A 20,417-nucleotide genomic window follows, 5' to 3' on the forward strand; every position below is an offset into this window, starting at 1 on the left:
ACAAACTAATAAAGCAGTCAACAAAAAGGAGATGATCCCCACTTACAGAAATGTTAGGAAGTGCCTAGAACCACCTTTTTTTAGTAGAGGAAATGCCAACACACCCTTCTCTAGCGGGGCACCCACAATCTCATTTCTAGATGGATCCCAGTTAGCAGAATGAGAGAATATGAGAGAGAGAGAGAGAGAGAGAGAGAGAATATATGGTCTTTTGGTTAAGAGAGTGCTATGAAACTCAGGATATCTGGGTTCCATTCCTGGCTTCATCATCAGGAACTGTCTCACCCTGGGAAAGCAGCAGGATCGCTCGGCCTCAGTTTTCTGTAAAATGGGTATAACATTCCTTACCTTCTCCCCCCCCCCATCAGATCTGTTCTGCTATTTGGATTGCACACTCCTGGAACAAGGATGTCTCTGTATCTGTACAGCCCTCAGCATAACACGGCCCCAATCTCCATCAGGGCTTCTTGATGCTACCATAGTACAAATAATTCCTCCAAGGTTTTCAGAAATCACTGTCCCATTTTTCTTTAAGATGGGATATCACAAAATGATCAGCTGTTAACATGAGTCTCTCAGTGACAGCCAAGCTCTCCAAGGGTCTAATCCAGCCACTGACCAAACAGACACTTCTGCCATCCCTGACAATGCAGTGGCAGGCTATTTCTACATAGATAAAATAAGCCTTCACAGACTTCTGAGTCACACCCAGCTAGCTCTGGATAGCTCTTACAGACAGATGACAGTTCACTACCAGCGTGCAGAAATTGCTTAGCAGCAGAACTGTGCTAACAGAGCTGGACAGCATCAAATGCTGCAGTGCCACAAAATAGGTTGAGTCTAAACTTGTCAATTCGTTGGTCTTCTCCCCCCAAAGACAGAATCAAAAAGACCAATCCAGACCACAATATTTCCTACCGCTCCAAAAGTGAAAGAGATGTCCCATTCCATCTATGGATTCCCCCATCCGCAGGCTTTAGTTCATTTCCTGCACAAAGATTATTTCAAACTCATTACACAAAGACAAACCTATACAACATAGTCTCCCTCCTCACACACATACTACCTCTCTAGAGACCAGTTTATAAAACCTGATGTCCTGACATACGTGATTCAAGCTTAGCTTGACAGAAAGCAACTGAGAAAGGCACAGGCTGATGGCACCACCTGTTTTAATTTAGACAAGAACAAGAACAACATGCACTGAACAGTGCAAGGCCAGCAAATGTTAAGTGGATGCTATGAACAGAATACAAAGTTTGCTGCACACACATAGTAGGTTTCCTTAGCAAAGCTCCAAAAATCTTGGCAGGAAAGGAACCTTCCATCAGAGGCTTTAGAAATGAAGAGGTGTCATGCAACAGGAAGACAAACACTCCTCAGGAGTATTCTGCTTCACTTCTTCCACCCAATCAAGACTGAGGCCTGATTTTGCTGGGCACTGAACATACCCCGAGTGAGAGTCTGGTTCTACTCCAGAGAGCTGACAGTCTGGTCAGACAACACAAATGGCAGGAGGGGATGTGACTTACACAGAGTCACACATCAGCAACAGAGCCAGAAACAGAGCCAAGGCGCCCTGACTGCAGTCCAATGCTCTAACCAATGCTGCCATGGGAAGTGATTCGACAGTTACCCCGTCCTCTGCCTGCCCATGCATCTCCAGATACAACTAAAGCACATGCTACTCCGCTAAATGCATCACCTTAAAAGTGCATCAAAGTAATGGGAGGCCCCTTCCTGTGTTACCCAGGGGCACAGAACGATGTGGCACAATGGCAGTAGACCCTGTCAGGCTGGTTGTATTGCTAGGCACAACAGCTGCTGAATAAAACCCTTATTCCATAGCAAGTTCATTCAGGCAAAGGCAGCCTCCTGCTGTGTAGGTTACAGGAGCAAGACCTGAAGAACCACACTCTTTGCTTCCTTTGTTACAGCAAGTACTTATTAGCAATGTCCAGTCTAAAGCATTTACAAAAGCACCACTGGTATTTTCCTCAAGAAGGGGGCAGTTTGAGCTCATCTCCTCCTGGGGCACAGCAGGTGTACGTTACCATCAGACTGAATGGAAAGCAGCTTAGATTTCTGACATGTGGAATCCTTATGTCGGTCAGGTAAGCGCTAAGAGAGATGCATTCCATCACAATGAGGCTGATGTCAAGGGAAAGTTTGTGCACTGAAGAGTGGGGTTATTTTGAGGTTTGAGAGACACTTGTTGTTGATGGACATTCTGAATCAGACCAAGAGATCAGACTGTTGTTGTGTTCTGTGGTGACCCGCAGATCCCACACCTGGTGCAGAAGAGCTACATGTTGGAACTGCATTACACAAAAGTGATCTGTAATATGCATTGTCTTCCAACAAGCTTCCAAGTGGAAAGAAGCATTGGGTTTAGCCCTAAGGATTGGTTACTGGTGTTATCATAAGTGTGTTTCTATTGTCTACTCATATTCCACTCTTGCTGCACATAAACTGCAGGTGCTCACAACCTTTGATCCACTGGGGCTGTGCCTATACCACCTTTGCACCTCCCATCCCTCCAAACAAAGAGTGAAGCAGGTCCAACCATACCTCAGTTCCTTCACCAGTGCCAACACCCAATGTTATCAGAGACCACAGCAGCAGGGAAGGAAGGTGAGCGTTCCCTCTAGTGACTCAGACAGTAACCTGGAAGAGATAGTGATCAGATGACAGTTGTGCCCAGACTAGTGGCCTCTGTGAGGGAAACGTATGTACCAACTCCAGCTTCAAAGATGGCCACACAGATGTCTCTAGTTAACCCCATAGGCAGGCCCACTGCCTCCTTTATCAGCTAGCTCATCTCGACAGGGTAATACAGTTGAAAGTCCATTCGGAGAGCCTTGGGAATGAAACTTGATCCCTTATCCTGTTGGCTAAGCAATCTTGCAGCAATGTTGAGTACTTTGGTGCTGCCAAAGTCAAAGCAGAGAACTCTGAGGGCACCTAAGGTTTGAAGTCTGACACCCCCCCCCTTAACTGGGGGGGTACTTTAGAGAAGAACACCAATAAGCTTTCCAATTCTTTGAGATGGATGTCAAAGATCAGAATAGGTACAAATGTCAGATGGCCCCTAGAGTAACTTTGTCCTGTTGAAGACAACGTATGATGGGCCTGCAATGACTTGCTTGCTACTGGAACAAAAACCACACAAAGCATTAGAATAGCTTCAGAGGTGGGGGAAGCCCTGGCTTTCAGATAAACAAAGGAACTGAATCTTGTCAAATTCAGAACAGGCACCACACCTTTCATTCTGAGGATTAGAAAACAAGACAAATCTCTTAGTTCCAAATGGAAGCAGAAACTCTTCTGTCACCCCAAGAGATGCAAGTGAGTTCACTTCCTGTTGTGATAGGCACTCATGAGAAGGGGCCTTGAAGGGCTCTGGGGCAAATGTCCCACCTCATGGACTTCCACCGCCCAGTGGCTCAGACAATAAAACCACTGGTCTCCATATGAGATTGAAAAAGATTGGGCTCAGAAGTGAGCCATGTGGTCCTCAACTATACTATGCAGCTGCTGCTGAAGATGTTGAGGGACTTTGTTAAATGTTTTTTTCTGTGATGTGCCAGCAGCTGTTGAGGAACCTGCCTATGTGTCTGCTGTCTACTTTGTCTTCTTCCAGGCTGTGGAGCATACGTACACAGAGAGCTGGAGAGGGCCAGGTGTCCTTGAAAGAACACATTTATTGCTGAGCAAGCAAGCATCATTGAATGAGACACCTCCAGTTGTGTTCTGTGCCTCTTTGAGAATTCCCAAAGACTGCAGCAGGGTGACCTCTCTCACTACAACAGCATTTGCCACAGATCTTGCAGAGATCAGAGACATCAGCTGCTGCCTGGAGGGATGTTCATGACACTACCTGCTCCTAGGCATTAATGCTCATCCCTGTATTCAAGCTTGTTTGCAAATTCACTCACCTTAAGCCGGTGAAGGTAGTTATGCCTAGACAATAATACCTGGTGGCTGGCAATTCTGAGCTGGAGTCTGGCAGGAATAATCCTCTCCCCCAAACAAGTCCAGACATTTAAGATTGCCCTCCATCACCACTGTCTTGGCTCCCCATCGTCTACATCCCTCTTGTATAGTTGTTGCAACCTGTTAACCAAGCACTGGACTTGCATAAAAACATGGCAATGCGACATGAAGGCACCTGACATTGTCAGCTTCCCTGGATGTACAAGGCATTGATGCTGGCATCCCAGATCCTAGCTGACTGGCATCAACAACTTCTCTGGCCAAAAGGAGTGGAAAAAATATCCAGAAGCTTGCAGGATTTCAGCAGGAATTTCCAGCGCATCAGCCAGCCTTCAAAGAAGGCCTTGAAGAGTTTTCTATTTGTCAGAAGGGAATGACTTCACAGGGCCATGAAGAAAAGAGAGCAGCAGGAATGATTTCTACCAGCTATTGGTGGTGGTTGCTCCGACTTGACACAAGGCCTTTGAGCTGATGACAACATTGCACTCTATGGGTTCTTACTGGAGTTTCTTCCATGGCTGATACTAGAGTAAGTCTCTATCAGGTACAACCCCTACAAGATCCAATCTGTCCAGGGTTGAGACCTTGGGGAACAGAAAAAGGGTGTCACTGTGGGGATACCAAAAGGGACTGTCTCAACAGATTTTGCTTGCAACAATTAAAAGGACTGAGAATCCCTCTCAGATGCAATGGAAACATAAGCAGAAGGGGATACTGGACAATATCCAGGAGCAGCCTATCTATGTCTTCTACTTTCCTCTGAAGCTGAGTGAAAGGAGTTCTCTGAGATTCTTTAGAAGTCTCTGTGTGCATCATAGGTAGTTCCCTTATCTGTGCACTGAAGAACCATGTCTAGCTAGCAGCTGATATCAAGGGAGAACCCTCACTGAAGATAACAGCAACCAAGTAGAAAACACCAACACCTTGAAGGCACTCTGTACCAAACATTGTTACTACAAGTGGCACATTGGAAACGGACAACAATGAACATGTAGGTATAGAGATCAGTGTCAACACCAGAAGACCCCCTGACAGGACTGCAACTCCTGATGCATACTGAACCTCAACGACCAGAGACCTTTAGGTCTTTCTATATTATGGAGTGTTCCATCTTATGAGATGGGTACCCCACAGATTAGGTACCCCGCAGATTGGGTGGATACTTATTGCAATGTTTCAGAGACCATATAAATAGAACAAATTCATCATTGATAGTAAAAGTTGTTATAATCTCCATGAAGCACCAAGTGGCAGTTTCTTATAGGATCTTTGGGAAATGTTCAAGCCAAGGAAGTTAGATGTTCCAGTCAGATTTAAAAGGCAGAGATTTACTGCTGCACTGAACAGTATTAAAGACTTTATAGGAACCTGCTTTCCAATGCAGGTACGCAACCAACTCTGTGACATGTTTATCTCCATTTTAGAGGGGAGTGAAGAGACTTTGAACACAAACAGCCTGAATCCTAGTCTTCTTTTGTCTGCAGTAGCTGCTATTCCATCTTGCCAGCTCAGCAGTGTCCTGGGTTCACCCAGAGCTAGAGTACCTGGGGCAGTGCACACCAGATATGCCAAGGAGGAAAAATTTACCAGAAAAAGCTTTTATGCCTTTTTTGGGTAGGAATGCTGTTGCCTGGATTCTGATCTGAGCTTTGCATATAGACCCAAGGCAGGTGGGGTACACCAGCTGGCAAAAGTCAGAGGCAGGTAAATGCCAACCCAAAATAAAAACCACAGTCAACAGCTAACCCTGCAGCCTCCAACAGAATTAGCGAGATAATTAAACTAAAAGATTCAGGATTCTGTGATTAATTAGGGTTGGTTAAGGCCAAATAATCCTCATTACTGGGTAATCAGGATACCATTAATTTTCTTATTATAAAAGAAAATACATCAGACAGATGGTTAAACCTCAGAGCTACAATCCGTAACAAAGCAGTAATTCAGGCCTGTCAGGAGAACACTGGGAAAGGACATTGCACCCACTCAGTGGAGAAGCACAACACAGCCCAGATGCTACTCATTCATATTTATTCTCCAAACTGATCCTGGGATTAGGAAACCAGACCTCCACCTACATATCTGATAGAGACATTGTAACTGGAGATAACCCAGCAGTCATGCTGTTTGTCAAACTAAATTAAAAACAACATATGTCAACTGGTTTGTAACCATGGGCAGATTCATACTTGTCCAATTCTGGAGGCACATCAGCAGGAATATCCAACTGCTGTAATTTTAAGATTCCTTGAACAGCAGCCCTGGGCACTGGAGGATGAAGTGCAGCAACTCATCTAGATGCCCAACAGGGGTTAGCCTGAGCTGCATGTATTTTAAAGCCAAAGGGACCATTTAAGAAAACATAGCATAATCCATCTCCTGTATAACCCAGACTGGAGACCCACTCTCACTGATTATTGCAATCTGCCCATATCCTGAAGGTGAGTTAGAGCAGGTATTTTAGGAATGTGAAGTTCCATGGGAGCTGGGCCCATCTGAAAAGCTCTGCCATATTGTTTCAGAAGTGCGAGGGGGCACACTGACCTCTCCATACTGAAGCCGGGGAAAACCTTCTCTGGGATACTTTCTCCTTATTGGAGTCAACCGATGATGAAATGAGGAAATGTCTGCTATTAAATAACCTTGTTCCTCTAGTTTGCCATTTAATTAAAATCTGTCCATCTCCAGGACAAGAAATATTGCCTATTAAATTGCCACGGAACTCTGAGCCGTGGGCTGCCTGCTAATGCCTACGCTCCTGAGTGTGCTTGCACTAACAGAATACCAATTGAGAGAAGCTGATACTTCAGTCCAACACACATCAGGAAAAAGACACTCAGACAACCTCATTGGTTTGCACTGAACCAAGAAACATCTGGGAACGTAGAGCACAGGCAGAGATAGTTCGTCAGGGTACTGCAGGAGTTAAGACAGCAAGGAGACTCTGTCTCAAACAGCACGAGCTATATCACATGCAGCAGAACTAGGGTGGCACCATCACTTCTTTCTGCAAGGGTTTTTTTCATTTAAGGTTAGGTTTATTACAGCTAGCTTGTACCACTCCTTTCTTAGGCGCTCTCTCATGTGACAAAGCAAGGGTCTTAAGGAGGCATGCAGTCTCATAAGGTAGCAGTGGATGGAGAGAATAGGCACACATACATGCACGTGAGAGTCTGTTCCAATATCTTGTTATTTGTATTAAAGTACTGCCTACAGGCCCCAGATGAGATCAGGCTGGGGACCCTACCAAATTCATAGCCATGAAAAACACATGCTGGTCTGGGAAATCTAGTCTTTTGTGTGTTTTTATCCTGCGCTACATAAATTGCTTGAGGGAGACTAGTATGTCTCAAATTCAGATTCCTGACCCAAAAGGGGATGCAGAGAAGACCACAAGGTTGGTTGGGAGGTCACAGTATTGTCACACTTACTTCCACACTGCTTTCACAGGTGGGCGGCAGGAGAATGGGGACAGGTGGACAGGCATCCAGCTCTGAAGGCAGTGCCCCAGCAGCAGTGCAAAAGTAAGGGTGGCAATACCATGCCATGTCTTCCTTATTTCTGTGACACTGCCTTCAGAGCTGGGCTCCTGACCAGCAGCCATCACTCTCCAGGTGCTCAGCTTGGAAGGCAGTGCCTTACCAGAAGCAGCACAGAAGCACATATAACAATACCATACCATGGCATCCCTATTTCTGTGCTGCTGCTGTTGCCTTCAGACCTGGGAAGCCAGAGAATGGCTGCTGCTGACTGAGGACTCAGCTCTGCAGGCAGCAGCACAGAAGCGAAGGTGGCAATACTACACCAGGCTACCCTTACTTCTGCTCTGCTGCTGGAGGTGGTTCTGCCTTCACAGCTGAGATCTCAGCTAGCAACCACCCCTCCAGAGTGCCTAGCTCTGAAGACATCACCAGCAGCAACTGTACAGCAGTATCACAGCTCCCCTTCCCGAAAAACATTATGACACCCCCCGCCCCTGAAACAACATCTTTTTGGGTCAGGAGTTACATCACCATCACATTTCAGAATGAAATAGCTGAAACAATGAAATGTATTGTTTTTTAAAATCCTATGACCAAGAAATTGAACAAAACAGACCATGAATTTGGTAGGGTACCACTCATTATGCTAGGCATCATGACAGCCTGAGAAAGCCCTCTGCCTCAGTGAGCTTACAGTCTAAATAGACAAGTCAAAAGGAAGAACTGGTATCCTCATTTTACTGATAGAGAACAGAGACTCAGAGTGGCTAAAGGACATGCCCACGGACACCCCATGGGTCAGTTAGCAGAGCCAGGAATAGAACCCAGGTCTCAGCCTACTAGACAACATTACCTCTTGAAGCATGGTGTGCTTAAAGAAGCCAAGCACTTCAGAGCAGGGTTGGAATAGGTTTGTAAACTCACCTCCTCTACACTATCTAAATACACTAAGACACTTCTGTTGACATAGCAGGTGTGCGGTGTTAGAGGCTGATAAGACTAACTGATCTATTATTCTAACATTCTTATTGTGCAATAGATACATTAAGGAAAACAGCCGTTGTTACACACACAAAACTAATGAGCTTTCATTTTTATATTTTAGAAAGAAGCTTGTATGACAGAGTCAGAGTCTGAAAACACCTCCAAGGAACAACAAACTGCATCCATAATGTTTGAGAATCAACACAAAAGGAAAAAGCAGCCCTGTAGCACCCGAAGCCTTTGAAGTGCTACAGGACAGCTTTTTTCATTTTGTGAAGATACAAACGAACATGGCTACCTCTCTGTGACCATATGAGAATCAAGTGTTTTTGCTGCCCAGGAAGCAGCAGGCAGCACACCCCCTGGCAGCACCAGTCTCAACAGTGCATTTGTTAACTTGTGGGCTCTCTGGATGAACAATGCAGGTCTGTAACCAATTCCAACTCTCAGAACACAGAGGGAACACCAAAACCTGGTTTTAAAAGGCAGCTATTTCCCAAAGCACCATGTGACTGAATTATAACCCAGATAGTAATCCCAAGTAACAGTTCCACTAAATTTGTGACTATTCGACAGAGATCAGTGTCAAACTCTGAATAGGCAGAACATTCCAGAGGAGAGCTTAAAAGGAAACAATGGCTTTTTCCTGGTAGGTTTGCTGGAATATCATGTCACGCTGAGGTAACAGCGCAGCTCGGAAACTGCTAGCAAATGCCAGCAAAGCAAGCCTCTCGCCTCCACGTTACCAGGGGTCCAAGTCCAAAGTGTTTGGAATGCACTTCCGTCAGTAGAACTGACTACATACAGGCCTACACACCCATGTTTTCCCCTCCAGCACAATAACTGGCAGGGTTCTGGACAGACTGATCTCCAGCAAAGATTTTCTGAAAGTCTCACTGCCTGTGCACATACAGGTACAGTCAAAATTTCTAAACAGCTTCTTACCAACTGGAATCTGCATTTAGACCCTTTGTTCAGTTGAGGGGAATGTTACTTGTCAGACAGCTGACAAAAGGGACTTCCTAAAATGCCCACCAAGCGAACACACCAGAGATATAGAAATGGCATCATCTGCTAGGTCAAAACTTGAGGGAACTCTGAAAAGAAAAATAAGCCATAAGTTCATGGGTATGGGAAAAGATATGAGCCTATTAATTTTAGTGTAACAAAACTAAAAGGGGTCCCGGAAATATCTGAGGGTGCATCTACACTTGCATGCCTCTTTCAAAAGAGATATGCAAATAAGGTAAATCGAAATGCAAATGAGGTATAAATTGCATATTGGGCACCTCGTTTGCATATTCTAATTTCAAAAGTGCTTCTTTCGAAAGAAGAAAGCCAGTGTAGATGCTGCTCTTTCAAAAGTAAACCCATCTTCAAAAGAATCCTTCTTCCCTTTATTTAATGGGAAGAAGGATTCTTTCAAAGATGGGGTTTACTTTCAAAAGAGCAGCATCTACACTGGCTTTCTTCTTTCGAAAGAAGCTCTTTTGAAATTAGAATATGCAAACAAGGTGCCAAATATGCAAACGTATACCTCCTTTGCATTTTCAATTTACCTCACTTGCACACCTCTTTTGAAAGAGGCATGCAAGCGTAGACACACCCAGAGTGTTTAGGAATGTTTAAGTAACCCAATCCGCTCAACTTGTAAATGCATGGCAACCGCATCAATCATCCTGGGACTCCAGAGCACTTCATACAAGAGAGTCTGGCCTCCCAACAACTGCTGCAGGTGGGCACTGCATCCTGCGTAACAGTTAGGGACACTGAGGGTACATCCATACCACAAAACAAAGAATGCACGATGGGAGCAAATACCAGAAACAGTTCCACTGACTTGGGCTCTCACTAAAGGGCTGAGGATAATGTAGATGTTCCCACCCAACCTGTAGCCTGGGTTCAGGAACCCAGCAAGGTGGGGTGGGTTGCTGACCCAGGTCTGCAGCCTGAGCAGGCACATCTACACTGCTATTTTTTGCCCAACAGCACAAGCCCGAGTCATCTGAACCAGGTTCTGAGATGTGCTGCCTCAGGGCAGTGGGGAGTTTCTGCTTTGTTGTTTTGCACTCTAGCCATAATCAGAGGCACAGAGAAGGGGAGTGAGCCATGTCCCCTCTAATTTTTCCCATCCATGTGTGGAATACCTTTTGTTATGTACACCAAGGACTGTGTAGATGTGCACCACCAGTAGAAACATCTGCTGCCAGCTGTGGGGGCACTCTAAACAGCTGGATGGCATTTGTATTTCTCCTGGTTGGCTGCCCACGCACTCAGCTTACAGGGAACACTGCCACCCACACACACAGCACCCATCTAGAGAGATGAGGCATCTCCTCCTACCAACATAATCCACCTCCCTGAGAGGTGGCACTTGTGGGAGAGCTTTGGAGAAAATGAGAAGGCACTGCCCTCCCCCCAAAGAACTGGATATGTCACAGAAATGACGCATGTGGAACAGCCAGATTTTTCCCTTCTATTTGGCCCTTCTTCCTCCCCGCAAGAAATGTTCAGAGGTGTGAGCAGCCAGGCACACTGTGTGTGTCGAGATCAGTTCCCTCACATGGGCTGCCTAAGGGGAGGGCAGGAGAACAGAACCTGCCACAGCACAGCTTCACTTTGGGGCCATTTCAATTTTACTAGCCTATAAAATAAGAGACTTGTCCCAAAAACATTTTAATCGACACTAGTAACACTGTAGCAGGTGAACACAAGCTCTGAGCTTTATCCCTATCGCCTGTACAGCATTCTGCACAGTGTATCAAACCCAGGGGAGTGACAAAGGTGAAAGGGGCAGGTAAAATGGGAGTGGAACATGCTTAGGCTCACGGGCAAAGGGGATAGGTGTTAGTGGTGGATTTGTCTGGTGGGCATCTCTAAAACAAAGAGGTGTCGTTCACAGTAACATAAAAGTGCTCAGATCTCTTTACTCACCAATTTGTGTTTATGTTATTGTTGATTTTTAAACGGTAGCAGGTAAACAAGGCAAATAAATTGAAACAAAAATTAAGGAGATTAAATCATGAGCATAAACCGCATTTGTGATTTCAAGTGCACTACGACTGAAGTACAGTACGGTCTCAACATTCATGAGGATTCTGTGGTGAGAACCCTTGCGAATGCTGAATTGTGCAAATATGGCAGCTGCTCCCTGCCCCAGAGCCCTGGGGGAAGCGTCTGTTTGCAAATAATTGAATTTGTGAACCTTATGTGGGTGACTGTTGAGACCCTACTGTACCACTAACAATAATTAAATCCAAAAACTAGAGCTACACCTATTAGCTACATCTACTCTATAGCGATCTGTTGACAGACTGTCAAAAGAGATCTTCCAACAAAACCTCTGTTGACAGATCACGTCCACACACAAAAGTGGATCAAAAAAGCGATTTGCTCTGCCAACAGAGAGTGGCCAGACTGCCCGGCCCTCTCTTGACAAACCAGCTGATGGAAGCACAGCAAACGGGGCTGCCCAGCGACCAAAGCAGCCCTGTCTCTCAACAATGCCCCCTCCTCACTCCCTGAAGCATTTACATGGCTTTTTTGTAGACAGAAACTGTCAACTAAGGCATTATTCCTCATCGTGGAGAGCAGAATGCCATCCGCAGAAGTTCTGCGTTTTGTTGACAAAACCCATTGTGTGTGGACGCTCCATGAGTTTTGTCAGCAAAACCCTCTAGTGTAGATGTAGCCTTTATAAACAATATTAAGCCTCTTGGTCCCCTCCCCCACAGTACAGAAGTCAAAGTACACCAGTGGACTCAGTTCTATCTCTACAAAAGTGCTTACACCCGACAGGAAGAGAAATAAGCTATACTTAGTATAGAGCACCATTATCTGGACCGAACTACACCCACACTGTGGGATGGACCAGCATAACTGCACTGGTGAGAAAAAGCACCCCATAACTAAAAGGTATACCAGTTCAAAACCCAGGTGTAGAGCAGGCCTGTGTGCACACACTGTGCCTTGCACACCAGGACTCTGCATTACTCCAACAGAAGAAAATTAGTACTAAAGGAAAGAATAAACTAAGCATACTCTCTGTGCTGCCAGAGCAAGGTCAGAACTGCGATCCTCACATGAAGTCAACAGGGGGCTGCACGCATATAGCTGAAGGCAGAGGGACAACTGACTTTCATCAGTGTTAAAATAATGGAGGCAAAATCCTATTCAAATGGCTCAGGTACCTTCTCTTCTTCTGTATGACAGTAACAAAGATAGGAGACTTTTTACATGCCAAGAACAGAACCCCTCGGCACATTCTCAGCCACCTGTAACTATTCGTTAGTAAACAGTCCTGCTCGATATTGGGATTCTTTTGGTGCCTGCAAAAATAGGTCAGCAGATGAGGCAAGTGTTGTTATGGAATTGAAAGCAAGTCTGCAACACAACAGTGCACCTCTGAAAGGGATTCTGATGCAGCCTGTTGGAACCCAGCCCTGCAGTGAAAAGTGAATAAGGCAGGAGGGCTGAATGGCATGTGTGAAAGCAACTATCAGCCCAATGTTCAAAACTGGGGAGACAAGAGAAAAACCTGTCAGGACTAAACAAACAGTGCCACAGAACATTAGCTGCCGCAGGTCAGATTGCTCCAAAACACTGCTAGAAGCATGGCACCGGCTGAACTCATGTGCAAGGGGACATTTAAGACTTCAGCATTAGGGTTGCCTTCTGCAGGATTCTAAAATGTAAAGAAGTACATATATCTTTTTCCAAAAGTGTAATTGTAAAGCATCCATTCCCAAAACAGGCTCTTGTGCACCAATCCCCAGCCTCCAAATCATTGATTCAGACCAGCCAAGCAGAATTAACAACCGGAAGTCGTTTATCACCCAAAGGCAGTTGGCTAGCATCTGTGTGAAGGGAGTTGGGGGAGGTCCTAACCCAATTCCTAGCAGGTCTGTGTCCATGTCACTAAAACCATCATGCAATGCTTGTCAGATTCAGCACAGCATTAAGACACCAATATAATCAGCCTCACACACCCAACCCCTCATTTTTGGCCTCAGCCCAGAGCCTACCCCTGGGCTCCCAGAAGCTCTGGGTGTGTAAACCCTGAGCCTCAAAGCCTCCCTCTGGGGCTGGAGGAGCGAGATGAATGTGTTGTTTTTCCTGCTCCTCATAGGTGTGTGACCCCCCATCTGATTTTTTTTGTTGGGAGTCTGACCTTGAATCCAAAAAAAAGGCTCGCCACCCCACCTGAGGCAGCCATATTTCATTTATTTTCGTATATTATTTGCTCCCATTGTTCTAGATTACTAGAATACAAAAAAAAATTTAAAAGTTTTTATTTTCTGATTGCTTTCACAGAAAACAAAGATGCAGGTTTTAATTTGAGGCACTCTGTGTGAAGGTGTTTGAAAACAACTGGTAGAATCAACTGGAGAGTTTTTAAAATACGATGCAAAACATATCCATTGCTCTCTGGATTTTTATGAAAGCTGACTCTTCCAAAGGTAACTTGGGCAAAGATCTGATTTGACAGGACATCTCTAGTAAAATGAATAAATGAGACAGTGATTTGCAACTGTTCCCATTAATTTTAACAAGAATTGTATATGTAAATCTACTAGCCATCAGCTGGAGAACAGACAGTTCCCATTCTGCAACTCAGAAATACAAGACATAATTCCAGATCCTGGCTACCCCCTATAAACCTTTTGTTTTTGCATATAGATCTATCTGAATACCCATCTTCTGTGAAAACAAAACTCCTTCTTTTCTAGTACTACCTGCACTTCTGAAACCTTCACTTCTACTCAGCTACTACACAGGTCTTTTGAGTATGAGGATGGGCAAGAGTCAAAGTTTTCAACACAAATGAAGCGAAATCCAGAGTCTTCACATTCAGATGGGTTCTTCTTAGGGGAAAAGGATGGCTTCTGTTATAAGTTCCGTTTGCAAAAACTGAGAAACTTTATATTACGTAGGCACTGACTGATCTTGGGTCATCTCCAAATACACAAACTGTCAGCCAACACTTCAATGGAGTGGGCCATTCTGTTAAAGACCTGAGAGTTTGTGTTCTACAGAAAAGAGACTTCAACAACCGTCTACAGAGAGACTGTTCGGACCTAACGTTTATATTCAAATTTGACACACTAACATATGGCTTGAACAGGGACAGCAATTACCTGACCTATTGTAAGGACTCTTTTAGATACTTTGATGTTTGACCTAACTCTTAACTTCCCCACCCCTCACCCCCATGCCCTGAGCTGTTCTGATACACCAGCCTTGATAACAATTCTTCTTATTTGTCAATCTTCATAATTTTTGGACGTCTGTGCTTTATATATAGAGTCTGTTCTGGTAAGGCTATAATCTGAAGAAGTGGGTCTGTCCCACAAAAGCTCATCACCTAATAAATTATTTTGTTAGTCTCTGAAGTGCTACATGACTGCTTTTTTGTTTTGATCTTGAGTCAGTGCAAGTATTTCCATCAGAATCAATGGAAGCCAATTCAGATTCCCACCATACGAAGCTGACAACACAAAGTGTAAGGGTCTGATCTTGAGGACTCTTCCTGGGCATGCTGCTTCCTACTTCAAGTCTATGAAGATATTATTTCATCTCTGGTACTATCTGATCTACAGTGTCCATAAATACATGAACGTCTTTCAGGGCCTCTGCCTTGCATGGCTGCAAGCAGCACTCAGATCAGCACAGTTCCTCAGAACCGCAGACTACCTCCACATCTCATCTAATCCCTAGCTATGTGCTATCACAGCATGTGGAGAGCGGTTTGCCCCCCTCACCCGCCCACAAGAGTTTGGAGTGCACAGACATGTCTGTGAAAACAAAAGGGTGATATTAAGCCTGCATCTGACAACCCCCTGCCCCAAATACCATAAATCCTGCTGATGGCTTATGCTGTCTGGTTCCCTCCCTCCTTTTATTCATATTGCAGCTGTTACTTATACAGTATAATGGAGCCAATACCTTCAGGCATAGCTAGCAAGCTTGACATCTTCCTATTTAATGTCATTTTGTCTCTTTTGCTTCAATTTAGCTGATTCAGCTCCTCTTACAACACCAGCCCTTTGATTCCTATCACATGTGGAAAATTATTCCAGTTGCGCAGGCCAAGCTATTTTGAAAAGAATGTCTAGCAAGACCACTTACACCCTGCCACCTTCAGGAAGTCAGGAGATGAAATATTAATGTCACCTGGAAGGTACTCATCTAGTATACACCCTCTCTCCAAATGGCCTGAAAAAAGCACTTGTTTATCGAAATACACTTATAGGACTTTGGTCCGCTTATATACCCCCCACTGGCTTACTTTAACTATTCAGCGTTGCACCACAGAGTTAAATAGCAACTCCTTAAAGCTTTAGCCTGAACAGTACATGGCACTAGGTTTATTCAGCAGAGCTCAGCAAATACAAAACTGGTTTGAAAGAGCGAAACACTAATTTCAGGAGAGGGGTTAACAAATAACTTGCCATAGCCGGGAAACAAACCCCAGCTCCCAGGACGACTATGCCACAGCTAACAATTGGTCTGTCTACCTCCCCAACATGCATAGCTGTAACACACCTCTCGGTAACACAGTACTAGAATTACTGTTTGCAATTAGATTTATATCATGCAAGACGCAGCATTGTGAACCCCTATTTCCCCAGTAGCTTTTTAAGTCATTCCTTTCTAACAACAGGGCTAGTTTTAAGAAGTACAGCCAGCAACGGTGTGACTGCATATTTGCACGAGCAACATCCCCGCTAGCTGAACAGTCTCCGCAATACTGAGCTAGATCCAAGAAGAGTCCTGCACAGGCTGATAATGAATTGGGCAAACCCTGAAGCTGGAGAGGGTGGAGGCTGGGTCACAAGCCGGACACTCTCCCTGCTTTACTGCGGCTAGTTCTTACACGTGCCACGTCTAGCCTGGGACCTCTGGAACAGTCCCCTGCCCCAACCCCATCACCACAAACCTGAGGGGTGACCCCGCCAGCTCAGAGGCTGTGCGCGACTTGGGCAAACGCTGCTTTGCCTTGCCGGGGCTGAGCGCTGCACACCATGGGCACCAGGCCCCACAAAGGCTCCTCACGCCGTGTGCAAAGAGTTCCCCTTGTTAACCGCCCCAACCTGCCCGCACGCAGCCGCCACAAAGACCGCTCAAGCGGCGTGCCGAGAGCCCCCGCCCCGCACCAGCGTGGGATGGCCGGAGCCCCACTGCCCCGCCGGGGTCGGCCGGAGCCCCGCAACTCACCCCTCTGGCACAGTACAGCCGGAGCCGACCCCTCAACCACCACGGGCGCGGGGACCGCTGGGAGCGGTAGTGCGCTCGGCCCTTCGCCCCCTCTCTGCGCTACGGCCCCCGGAGCGCCCGGGGACTACAGCTCCCAGCAGCGCCCGCGCCGCCCCGCAGCTGCCCGCGGGGACTCAGGAAGCCGCTCGGAGCAGCGCCCGCTGCTGGGGTGGCCGGGGAAGCCCCCTCCGCCCTCCGCGAGCCGCAAACCAACGGCCGCGGCGCGCGGACACTCACCGGGCACAGGCGCGCGAGCAGCGGCCAATGGGAGAGGACAGCGGCTGCAGCGCGCGAACACCGCGGACTGGAGCCGGCCGGGCGCGAGGGAGGACGCGGCGGGGGAGGGGCGCAGCGAGCGACTGAGGTGTCTCACACACCGCGTGGGCGGGGCCGAGTGGTGGGGGCGGAGCGGAGGGAGGAGCCAGATCCGCCCCAGCTCCTCCCACGGCGTGTGGGAGATGCCTTAAAGGGCCACGCACCCTACCGGGGGAGGGTTGGTACTCCAGGGGTGGGCCGGGGAGGGTTGTCCCCTGCTGGGTGTGAGGGGTGGGCAGGGGAGGAATGACACCCCTGGGGTGGGGGTGGGGTGAGTATGGGAGGGTTGGGCCCCACAGGGTGTGGGGGTGGGCAGGGGGGGGTTGGGCCCCACGGGGTGTGTGGGGTGGGTGGAGGAGGGATGACACCCCGGGGGTGGGGGTGGGGTGAGTGGGGGAGGGTTGGGCCCCACAGGGTGTGGGAGTGGGCAGGGGAGGGTTGACACCCCGGGGGTGGGGGTGGGGGTGGGGTGAGTGGGGGAGGGTTGGGCCCCACAGGGTGTGGGGGTGGGCAGGGGAGGGTTGGCACCCCTGGGGTGGAGGGCTGGGGGGTAGCTGTGGTGACTGAACCCTGACCAAGCCATCTCCATGAATTCGCAGGCCAGGTACCTTGGCTGAAAACTGGTTCCTCAGTGAGCCAGGCCCAGCTCCGTGGGGAGCCGCCAGGACCAGCGAAGCTGAGCCAGGCAACGCTGGTGTGGCGCAAATCGTATGTCTGTGCAACTGTATTTCTGCGTCTGTTACACTTCACAAACGTGGGCCCAACTCAGCACACAGCCTGAACTGAGCAGGGGAAACGGGGGAAAAATTCTAAAACTCACATTGCCTCAGTTCAGGCCTGGGGAAAAGAACCACCGACTTTCTGAACTGCAGCTTTGAGTTTGGTGTTGAGTACACCACCCAGCGCTGCCCCACAGCGTCAGCTGGAGAGAAATCACCAGCTGTACAAAACCTTTGGTTTGCCTCAGCCGCCATTGCCCACTTTGGTGAGAAGACCCAGCCGCTCCCGTTGTGCGTGGAGCAGGGGTTAGCGCTGGGTTTCCCAGCTCAGGCCCAGCTGCCCAGCCCTCCCTTCCCTGCCGCCGGAAAGCACTTGCGGAACCCGTCCAACGGGATTTGCTGTAGACGGGAGCCTGGCGCCTTAGGCGCTGCTTTGAGCCTGGCAAGGGCATGCTGGGACACTGTAGCCTTGGAAGGGACGAGTGATGTGGGGTTCCTCTGACCCCAGGGCACAGAGACTGACGGAAGGCCTAGAGTATTGTCCGAGTCCCACTGCAGCTCACAAGGGTTGGCACTGTTGGTATTACAAGAGCCTTGTTGTGCCTGGTGCTGCTCAGACCCTGACCGAGATCAAGGCCCCGTTGGGCCGGGTGCTGCCCAGACCCCAGCCAAGATCAGAGCCCCTTTGGGCCAGGCGGTGCCTAGAGCCCGACCAAGATCGGAGCCCCATCGGGCTGGGAGCCGCCCAGGTCCTGGCTGAGATCAAGGCCCCGTTGTACTGACAATGCACAGACAGAGCAAGAGGCAGTCTCTGCCTTGAACTCACAGCCAGAAAGCATAAAGGAAAAACTGAAGCCCAGAGAGAGGAGGAACTTGGCTGAAGTTACACAGGGCAGTGGCAGAGGCAGGAATCAATGTTAGGCGCCCAGAGGCCCAGCATCCCAAGCAGAAGGGATGTTATCCCAGGAGGCTGCTGCTAGAAGGAACTAACCATAACCCTCCCCTACTCACCCCACACACTCATGGGGGTACCCCTCCCATGCTTACCCCACTACTGGGGGTGGTAAAAGTGCCCGGCGTTGCAGCAGAGCATGGCCATTCCTCTCTGTGGTATCTACCCACTGCTTCATGCCCTGAGGGTTAACAGCTGGCCAGCGCCAGGCTCATAGTGTGGCTCTGTTGCATTGAAGGGCCAGGGCCAGGGCAAGGCCCTGTACTATTAGAACAAGCCTGGTAGCCTGTCTTCAGCAGAACCCTGCATCCCTGAACCCACTCCTCATCCTCCCAGAGACTCAGACCCTCCGGCCGGCCTGTGGGTAAGGCCAGGGTGGGGGTCAGGTCCTGACTCTGAGCTGCCAGTTTGCAGGGCCCCAACCGCGGCTGTCAGACAAAGGTGACAAGCTTTCCTTGGTCTTACCATTGTATTCTGCCAAGTTGGGGTGGCCCCAGGGCTCCCTGTCTCCCCGGTGTAAATCAGAGCAGCGCCCAGGTACTATGTGGGGCAGTCCCTGTGGATGGACAGTCCCAGCAGAGCAGCCAGGGCTCTCCAGGGGCCGAAAAGGTCACTCGCTGCCATAAACAGCAGGGTACCAGGAGCTTGGATTATCTTGCCCTCACTTTATGCCAAGGGAAGCGTTTTTTTTGGGGCATATCTGCAGAATGAACAAAAAGTCAGGACCCGGACCCTGCTGTTCAGCATAATGGACGGTTTGCACAGGAGAGGAAGACCCCCAGAGAATGGGGAGGTGATAGATTAGACTGGTGCGGAGCTAGGCTACGGAAACTAACCCACTCCGCACGGGGCAGGGAAAGCTAAAAGGAAACCTCGAGGGAGGCATCGGACACCAACAGGTACCGATGATGATGAGGATGATGATGAAGAAAGGTTTCCCCATACCCTGCGGTCCGTCTACTTGCCTGCTGCTCCACTGTCGCTGCAGCGGTGCCCACTGGTGACCATGCAGTGAACTGCAGAACGGTTACTGCTTTTTTTGGCTGGAGCAGTTTGAAAGTTGTCCTTCACCTGCCCCATGGTACCTGCAAGGAGGTGGGAAAAAAGAGAGTAACTGGCCAAGGAGAGAGGAGGTTTTATGCACGTCAGGTGAACATGCCAAGTCCTGGAAGAAATGGGCTGTGGTGTGTCACCAGCTGTCCCACCAAGCGATTCTTTGGTCACCCTCTGGAGCTTCCAAGCAGAAATGGGAGTGCAGCCTGTGGCCTGTCATCGGCTGTAGCTGCAGGGTGGGCAATAACACGGCCAGCTCCATGGGAACGGGTCACCATATGGGACGGTGTTGTGTGGACAAATGAACACTGTAACAGTATAACCAATCTGGTTTCTCTCTAGCCATATTGAGAGGCTGAGAGCTCTTCTGCAGCCACAGTAAAGAGCTGCAGCCAGTAACTGTGAACAGTCACATGTGCACAAACCATCGACGCTTCAGTGCAATAGCGTCACATCAGGCTGTTAAAAGGGAGACCACATCCTAATGCTGCCCAGTGTCTCCAGATAAAGAAACAGATCTCAAGGGCTGCATCTACACGTGCCCCTTCCTTTCGAAAGGGGCATGTTAATGAGCGGGTTCGAAAGATGTGAATGAGGCGCTGCAATGAATATGGTGATCGAAGAAGGGCTTTTGAAAACTGGGGGGTCCTTTCGGAAGGTCTC

The 20,417-nt window shown here is 48.2% G+C and overlaps 1 protein-coding gene across 9 annotated transcripts in view; it reads right to left on the minus strand.

Annotated features, from left to right (window-relative positions):
• Window positions 1-17,084, minus strand: part of SIPA1L3 (signal induced proliferation associated 1 like 3) — a 143,400-nt gene extending 126,316 nt beyond the window's left edge. For 8 of the 9 annotated variants that reach the window (XM_075015952.1, XM_075015958.1, XM_075015957.1 and 5 more), the window contains exon 1: window positions 16,953-17,084. The gene's annotated coding sequence lies outside the window, so the exon portion shown is untranslated. Of the gene's footprint in view, window positions 1-16,676; window positions 16,778-16,952 lie in introns of those variants that run through there. The other variant, XM_075015951.1, reaches the window with a different exon arrangement.
• Between the last annotated feature and the right edge of the window lie 3,333 nt (window positions 17,085-20,417).

This window comes from Carettochelys insculpta, chromosome 22, assembly GCF_033958435.1.
Source record: "Carettochelys insculpta isolate YL-2023 chromosome 22, ASM3395843v1, whole genome shotgun sequence".
NCBI classification, from domain to species: Eukaryota; Metazoa; Chordata; order Testudines; family Carettochelyidae; genus Carettochelys; species Carettochelys insculpta.